Source organism: Dendropsophus ebraccatus, chromosome 5 (genome assembly GCF_027789765.1).
Source record: "Dendropsophus ebraccatus isolate aDenEbr1 chromosome 5, aDenEbr1.pat, whole genome shotgun sequence".
Classification (NCBI taxonomy): domain Eukaryota; kingdom Metazoa; phylum Chordata; class Amphibia; order Anura; family Hylidae; genus Dendropsophus; species Dendropsophus ebraccatus.
Genome location: NC_091458.1, coordinates 13356960 through 13365230, shown reverse-complemented (window position 1 = coordinate 13365230; position 8271 = coordinate 13356960).

Sequence of the window (8271 nt, the reverse complement as noted above, 5' to 3'; positions counted from 1 at the left end):
GAGCAGTCTAACATATGAATCCAGCGTTTTCCCTGGCCACAGAGTCTGCACATTGCACAGGCTGTTTGTCTCCTCTTCCTGCTCACTCGCCCCTCCCCCCTCCATAGACTATAATGGGCAGTGAAAACCCCTCTTCACTCTACTTCTCTGTGATGTCGACGGCTTTTCCTTGATAATTGGGGGGGGCCTTGTGAGTACAGAAGGAAACTATCCTGCCTTAAAAAACGGGTTACCGAGTTTCTTATATTCGCTTGTACTATTGATTTCTGCAAAGACATTTGAAATGACATTTACACTTCTACTTACACAGTCTGATCAGCCTGATGCACCTGATCCACTTGCAGGGATACACTGGGGAAGACTTGTGCTGATGGGTTTAGCTCATAGAAGATTGTCTAGCTATCAGGTGTGTACAGACTCTTAGGCTCTGGAAGCAAGGATGTTCCCATTCAGTGACAGCAAGCAGACGTCTTGTGAAGGGTGAAGAACTGAGCTGTAAACTGTGTTAGAAAGTTCCAGAAATTTTATTATATTATAATGAGTCAACTTTTGACATTTCGAATCATAGGCGATACCCCAAATAGTGTCTAGATAGAGCTGGAAGAAGTGCATGGCTGTGCGCTTCTCTCCCCGACGATCCAACCTATTGTAAGTCTATGGAGCCAGGGAGTGAAGCGCCCATCTGCATGCTTCTCCCGGATTACTGAGGGTCTCGGCACAGTGTAAGCTTTTGCCATGTGATTTCCCAGCAGACACGGGTACATTACGGGTTCTACATTGTAGCAGCTTGTGGCTGGACACTGGGTGACAACAATTTCCTAGAAAAAACCTTTCCTCCCTGTTATTATATTTTCCTATGGGATTAGATTGCCGCTGCTCATATGGATTTATTACAGGCCTTTCCTACAATGAAAAAAACTGATTTCACGATTCTTCCCTGCAGAAAAACGAGAATTGGTGTAATAACCCATTCCTGGTGCACCTTGTGAGTGGTCGGGCGGCTGTAACAGCTCCAGCATATACAGCGGGGAACATAAGTATACGATCCCCTGCCGCCCACCTACACAGAATGGAGAGGTGTAATACTTCTGGTCGGTAACGTCACCTGTGAGAGACAGAACCTATAGAACATTCTGGATAATCACATTGTAGGATTTATAAGGAATTATTCTGCATGAAATAAGAGACGGTCCTATTTGGTGCAGAAATCTTTGTTTGCAGTTACAGGGGGCGGACGTTTTCTGGGGGTCTTGACCAGGTTTGCAGACCCTGCTTACAGTGAAAATCTTTTTCTTTCAAATCTACTGGTGTCAAAGTTATATAGATTTGTAATTCACTTCTATTAAAGCGCCGATGTCTGCGACGTTTCGTGGATAATCTCCACTTTCTCAAGCTTGAAATTTATGGACTGGGATGACTCTCTTTCTGTGCAGGAACGCTCTGTACAGTCCTTAAAGGGATTATCCAGTGCTACAAAAACATGGCCACTTTCCCCCCTACTGTTGTCTCCAGTTTGGGTACTGGTTTTGAAACTCAGTTCCATTGAAGTAAACGGAGCTTTAAGGGGTTATCCAGCGCTACAAAAACATGGCCGCTTTCTTCCAGAGACAACACAACTCTTGTCTCCAGTTCAGGTGCGGTTTGCAATTAAGCTCCATTCACTTCAATGGAACTGAGCAGCAAAACCCAGCCCAAGCTGAAGACAAGAGTGGGGCTGTCTCTGGAAGAAAGTGGCCATGTTTTTGTAGTGCTGGACAACCCCTTTAAGGTCCAAGTATTTTTCAAAGCCTAATTCTTTATCAGTTGAGGATGGTGAAGATGTAGCAGCAGGACCAGATTCTTCTTCTTTCTGCGGGTTCTGCAATGTCTTCATTCACACTGCTATTTCAAACAGAGCTTCTTTTTCATTTAGTGAATCCGCTGCATTGGGTCTACATACACGGCTGCCAGAATCGTCCCATTCCCTAATAGTAGTTCCTCTCTGTTTCATTGAGGCAGCAGGGCCACTTGCAATTGACCCTCCTCTTTGGGACAGGCGAAACAGTTCTCTGCTTGTAATTTTTTAGCGGTTCTTCCACTTCTTTTACCTGTTTCCATTGACTTTCATTTAGTGTCAATTGAGAGTTTGCCATATGATAAGAAAGGGTTTTAGTTCGACCAGGCTCTGAATCATATGAAAAAGTTTGGGCACCCCCATCTTTAAGGGGTAGTGCGGCGGTAAGCAAGTATTCACTAAATAACACACTTTACAAAGTTAGACAACTTTGTAATGTATGTTATGTTAGTGAATGGCCCCCTTCCCCGTGTTTCCCCACGCCACCCACGGAAGTGTAGTGCTCTATACTCACCTGATTCGTGTGGCCCCCCCGTCCGCCATCTTGAAACAATGATGTCATCTTCGGGCGACCGGCCGAACCGCTCCGACCGTCCCTAGTGCCGGCCGCCCTCTGCCGCGTCATCAGCTGCTCAGCCGCGATTGGCTGAGCATAACTGTGCTTAGCCAATCGCGGCTGAGCAGCTGATGAAGCGGCAGAGGGCGGCCGGCACTAGGGACAGTCGGAGTGGTTTGGCCGGTTGCCCGAAGATGACATCATTGTCACAGGATGGCGGACGGGGGGGCGACACGAATCAGGTGAGTATAGAGCACTACACTTCCGTAGGTGGGGGAAACACGGGGAAGGGGGCCATTCACTAACATAACATACATTACAAAGTTGTCTAACTTTGTAATGTGTGTTATTTAGTGAATACTTGCTTATCGCCACACTACCCCTTTAATCATTTTTAGCTATCAAAATTTTGGTTTTTGCCACAGCTATTTCAGTTTGATATATAATAACTGATGGACACAGTAATATTTCAGGATCGAAATGTGCAGAAAATGTGCAATATGCATTCAAACTAAATTTGACAGGTGCAAAAGTCTGGGCACCTCAACAGAAAAGTGACATAAATATTCAGTAGATCCTCCTGTTGCCTCTAGTCGCTTTCTGTAGGTGTGAATGAGTTCCTGGGTCCTGGATGAAGGTATTTTTGACCATTTCTCTTTACAAAACGATTCCAGTTCAGTTAAGTTTGATGGTGGGCGAGCATGGACAGCCGCTTCATACAATCCCACAGATGTTCAATGATCTTCAGGTCTGAGGACTGGGACGGCTATTCCAGAACATTGTCATTGTTCCTCTGCATGGATGCCTGAGGAGATTTGGAGCGGTGTTTTGGATGATTGTCTTGCTGAAATATCCATCCCCGGCGGAACTTTAACTTCGTCACTGATTCCTGAACTTTAGTCTCAAGAATCTGCTGATACTGAGTGGAATTTATGCGACCCTCAACTTTAACAAGATTCCCGGTGCCGGCATTGGCCACACAGTCCCAAAGCATGATGGAACCTCCACCAAATGTTACAGTGGGTAGCAAGTGTTTTTCTTGGAATGCTGTGTTATTTTGCCGCCATGCATAACGCCTTTTTGTCACCCCTCAGGCGACTCTGTTTGTGGCGTGCTTGCATCCCTCAAGAGACTCTGTGGCGTGCTTGCATCCCTCAGGCGACACTTTGTGCTTGCATCCCTCAGGTGACTCTGTGGCGTGCTTGCATCCCTCAGGTGATTCTGTGGCGTGCTTGCATCCCTCAGGCGACACTGTTTGTGGCGTGCTTGCATCCCTCAGGTGACTCTGTGGCGTGCTTGCATCCCTCAGGTGACTCTGTGGCGTGCTTGCATCCCTCAGGTGACTTTGTGGCATGCTTGCATCCCTCAGGTGACTCTGTGGCGTGCTTGCATCCCTCAGGCGACTCTGTTTGTGGTGTGCTTGCATCCCTCAAGCAACAATGTTTGTGGCGTGCTTGCATCCCTCAGACGACACTGTTTGTGGCGTGCTTGCATCCCTCAGGCGACGCTGTGGCGTGCTTGCATCCCTCAGGCGACGCTGTGGTGTGCTTGCATCCCTCAGGCGACACTATTTGTGGCGTGCTTGTATCCCTCAGGCGACACTATTTGTGGCGTGCTTGCATCCCTCAGGCGACACTGTTTGTGGTGTGCTTGGAGAATAGGATAACAACTTGCAAGTGGCCACCTTAAATACCTGTTCTCATGATTGGATACACCTGGCTATGAAGTTCAAAGCTCAATGAGGTTACCAAACCAATGTAGAGCTTCAGTAATGCTGCGTTTACACGGAGCGATAATTCGCCCGATCATACGATTAACGATATCGAAAGAGTGATTTTTTTTTTTTTTTTACAACTATCAGCGTTTAGACGGAACGATATATCGTACGGAAAAATCGTTTTGCGATGGCTTGAGTTGTCCCGGCTGTGTGTCTCCTCATTAGTTGTCCCAGCTGTGTGTCTCCTCCTTAGTTGTCCCGGTTGTGTGTCTCTTCCTTAGTTGTCCCAGTGTCTCCTCCTTAGTTGTCCCAGCCGTGTGTTTCCTTCTTAGTTGTCCCGGCTGTGTTTCTTTCTTAGTTGTCCCGGCTGTGTGTTTCCTCTTTAGTTGTCCCGGCTGTATTTCCTCCTTAGTTGTCCCGGCTGTGTGTCTCCTCCTTAGTTGTCCCGGCTGTGGGTTTCCTCCTTAGTTGTCCCAGCTGTGGGTTTCCTCCGTAGTTGCCCAGGCTGTGTGTCTTCTCCTTAGTTGTCCCGGCTGTGGGTTTCCTCCTTAGTTGTCCTGTGGGTTTCCTCCTTAGTTGTCCTGTGGGTTTGCTCCTTAGTTGTCCCAGCTGTGGGTTTCCTCCTTAGTTGTCCTGGCTGTGGGTTTCCTCCTTAGTTGTCCCGGCTGTGTGTTTCCTCCTTAGTTGTCCCGGCTGTGTGTCTTTTCCTTAGTTGTCCCAGTGTCTCCTCCTTAGTTGTCCCGGCTGTGTGTTTCCTCTTTAGTTGTCCCGGCTGTGTGTTTCCTCTTTAGTTGTCCCGGCTGTGTGTTTCCTCTTTAGTTGTCCCGGCTGTATTTCCTCCTTAGTTGTCCCGGCTGTGGGTTTCCTCCTTAGTTGTCCTGTGGGTTTGCTCCTTAGTTGTCCCAGCTGTGGGTTTCCTCCTTAGTTGTCCCGGCTGTGTGTTTCCTCCTTAGTTGTCCTGGCTGTGTGTCTTTTCCTTAGTTGTCCCAGTGTCTCCTCCTTAGTTGTCCCGGCTGTGTGTTTCCTCCTTAGTTGTCCTGTGGGTTTGCTCCTTAGTTGTCCCAGCTGTGGGTTTCCTCCTTAGTTGTCCCGGCTGTGTGTTTCCTCCTTAGTTGTCCCGGCTGTGTGTCTTTTCCTTAGTTGTCCCAGTGTCTCCTCCTTAGTTGTCCCGGCTGTGTGTCTCCTCCTTAGTTGTCCCGGCTGGGGGTCTCCTCCTTAGTTGTCCCGGCTGGGGGTCTCCTCCTTAGTTGTCCCGGCTGGGGGTTTCCTCCTTAGTTGTCCCAGCTGTGGGTTTCCTCCGTAGTTGCCCAGGCTGTGTGTCTCCTCCGTAGTTGCCCAGGCTGTGTGTCTCCTCCTTAGTTGTCCCGGCTGTGGGTTTCCTCCTTAGTTGTCCCGGCTGTGGGTTTCCTCCTTAGTTGTCCCGGCTGTGTGTTTCCTCCTTAGTTGTCCCGGCTGAGTGTTTCCTCCTTAGTTGTCCCGGCTGTGTGTTTCCTCCTTAGTTTTTCCGGCTGTGTGTTTTCTCCTTAGTTTTTCCGGCTGTGTGTTTTCTCCTTAGTTATCCCGGTTGTGGGTTTCCTCCGTAGTTGCCCAGGCTGTGTGTCTCCTCCTTAGTTGTCCCGGCTGTGGGTTTCCTCCTTAGTTGTCTTGGCTGTGTGTCTCCTCCTTAGTTGTCTTGGCTGTGTGTCTCCTCCTTAGTTGTCCCGGCTGTGGGTTTCCTCCTTAGTTGTCCCGGCTGTGGGTTTCCTCCTTAGTTGTCCCGGCTGTGTGTTTCCTCCTTAGTTGTCCCGGCTGTGTGTTTCCTCCTTAGTTGTCCCGGCTGAGTGTTTCCTCCTTAGTTGTCCCGGCTGTGTGTTTCCTCCTTAGTTTTTCCGGCTGTGTGTTTTCTCTTTAGTTATCCCGGTTGTGGGTTTCCTCCGTAGTTGCCCAGGCTGTGTGTCTCCTCCTTAGTTGTCCCGGCTGTGGGTTTCCTCCTTAGTTGTCTTGGCTGTGTGTCTCCTCCTTAGTTGTCCCGGCTGTGGGCTTCCTCCTTAGTTGTCCCGGCTGTGTGTCTCCTCCTTAGTTGTCCCGGCTGTGGGTTTCCTCCTTAGTTGTCCCAGTGTCTCCTCCTTAGTTGTCCTGTGGGTTTGCTCCTTAGTTGTCCCGGCTGTGTGTCTCCTCCTTAGTTGTCCCGGCTGTGTGTCTCCTCCTTAGTTGTCCCGGCTGTGTGTTTCCTCCTTAGTTGTCCCGGCTGTGTGTCTCCTCCTTAGTTGTCCCGGCTGTGTGTTTCCTCCTTAGTTGTCCCGGCTGTGGGTTTCCTCCTTAGTTGTCCCGGCTGTGGGTTTCCTCCTTAGTTGTCCCGGCTGTGGGTTTCCTCCTTAGTTGTCCTGTGGGTTTCCTCCTTAGTTGTCCTGTGGGTTTCCTCCTCAGTTGTCCCGGCTGTGTGTTTCGGGTCATTGTCAGCGTGGACACCTGGCCACCGCCCATCTTCACTGCTCTTACTGAGGGAAGGAGGTTGTTGGCCAAAATCACATGATATACACTCACCGGCCACTTTATTAGGTACACCATGCTAGTAACGGGTTGGACCCCCTTTTGCCTTCAGAACTGCCTCAATTCTTGGTGGCATAGATACAACAAGGTGCTGGAAGCTTCCTCAGAGATTTTGGTCCATATTGACATGATGGCATCACACGGTTGCCGCAGATTTGTCGGCTGCACATCCATGATGCGAATCTCCCGTTCCACCACATCCCAAAGATGCTCTATTGGATTGAGATCTGGTGACTGTGGAGGCCATTGGAGTACAGTGAACTCATTGTCATGTTCAAGAAACCAGTCTGAGATGATTCTAGCTTTATGACATGGCGCATTATCCTGCTGAAAGTAGCCATCAGATGTTGGGTACATTGTGGTCATAAAGGGATGGACATGGTCAGCAACAATACTCAGGTAGGCTGTGGCGTTGCAACGATGCTCAATTGGTACCAAGGGGCCCAAAGAGTGCCAAGATATTCCTCACACCATGACACCACCACCACCAGCCTGAACCGTTGATACAAGGCAGGATGGATCCATGCTTTCATGTTGTTGACGCCAAATTCTGACCCTACCATCCGAATGTCGCAGCAGAAATCGAGACTCATCAGACCAGGCAATGTTTTTCCAATCTTCTACTGTCCAATTTCGTTGAGCTTGTGCAAATTGTAGCCTCAGTTTCCTGTTCTTAGCTGAAAGGAGTGGCACCCGGTGTGGTCTTCTGCTGCTGTAGCCCATTTGCCTCAAAGTTCAACGTACTGTGCGTTCAGAGATGCTCTTCTGCCTACCTTGGTTGTAACGGTTGGCTATCAGCTCGAACCAGTCTGCCCATTCTCCTCTGACCTCTGGCATCAACAAGGCATTTCCGCCCACAGAACTGCCGCTCACTGGATGTTTTTTCTTTTTCGGACCATTCTCTGTAAACCCTAGAGATAGTTGTGCGTGAAAATCCCAGTAGATCAGCAGTTTCTGAAATACTCAGACCAGCCCTTCTGGCACCAACAACCATGCCACGTTCAAAGGCACTCAAATCACCTTTCTTCCCCATACTGATGCTCGGTTTGAACTGCAGATTGTCTTGACCATGTCTACATGCCTAAATGCACTGAATTGCCGCCATGTGATTGGCTGATTAGAAATTAAGTGGTAACGTGCAGTTGGACAGGTGTTACCTAATAAAGTGGCTGGTGAGTGTATGTCTCCATCCATCCTCCCTTCAATACAATGCAGTCGTCCTGCCCCCTTTCCCCTGGTATCCTCAGACAGCTCTTTGGTCTTGGTCAGGGTGGAGAGGTTGGAGTGTGATTGGTTGAGTGTATGAGTGTGTGGACAGGTGATTATTATACAAGATGAAACAGGTGCAATATATACAAGTAATGGGGACAGAGTAGGAGGAGCTTCTTATAGAGAAACTAACAGCTCTGTGAGAGGCAGAATTCTTGATCAAATCCTTATTTCATGGAATAACATGCAGAATAATTCTTTATAAATTCTACAATGTGATTATCTGGAATGTTCTATAGATTCTGACTCTCACAGGTGACGTTACCGACCAGAAACATTACACTCCCCCCCCCCCCAAATACTTATGTTCCCTGCTGTAAGACTCCACAACAAGTATAATACATGTTAATGTCCTCTGTTTCTTTA